The sequence below is a fragment of the Lupinus angustifolius genome, chromosome LG08 (assembly GCF_001865875.1).
Source record: "Lupinus angustifolius cultivar Tanjil chromosome LG08, LupAngTanjil_v1.0, whole genome shotgun sequence".
Classification (NCBI taxonomy): Eukaryota; Viridiplantae; Streptophyta; class Magnoliopsida; order Fabales; family Fabaceae; genus Lupinus; species Lupinus angustifolius.
The window spans coordinates 3,566,737-3,566,972 of NC_032016.1; the positions used below are offsets into that span (position 1 = coordinate 3,566,737).

Sequence of the window (236 nt, forward strand, 5' to 3'; positions counted from 1 at the left end):
GTCTCGACGCGGTTGTTCTGCAGTGGATGTATGCCACTGTTACCTAGGATATTCTCAGCTCCATCCCGGTGCTTAACGACACCGCTGAAAGCTGTTGGAATCGAATTGCGGCTATGTTTAAAGACAACAAGCATTCGAGAGCAGTCCACCTCGAGCATCAATTCGCCAACACGCACTTGGAAGATTTCCCGTCAACAAAAGCATATTGCAATCGCCTGAAACTCCTCGCAGATCAA

The 236-nt window shown here is 48.7% G+C and overlaps 1 protein-coding gene across 1 annotated transcript in view; it reads left to right on the forward strand.

Annotated features, from left to right (window-relative positions):
• Positions 1 to 236, forward strand: part of LOC109353829 (putative uncharacterized protein DDB_G0277255) — a 5,867-nt gene that overhangs the window by 655 nt on the left and 4,976 nt on the right. The gene's annotated exons all lie outside the window — the stretch shown is intronic.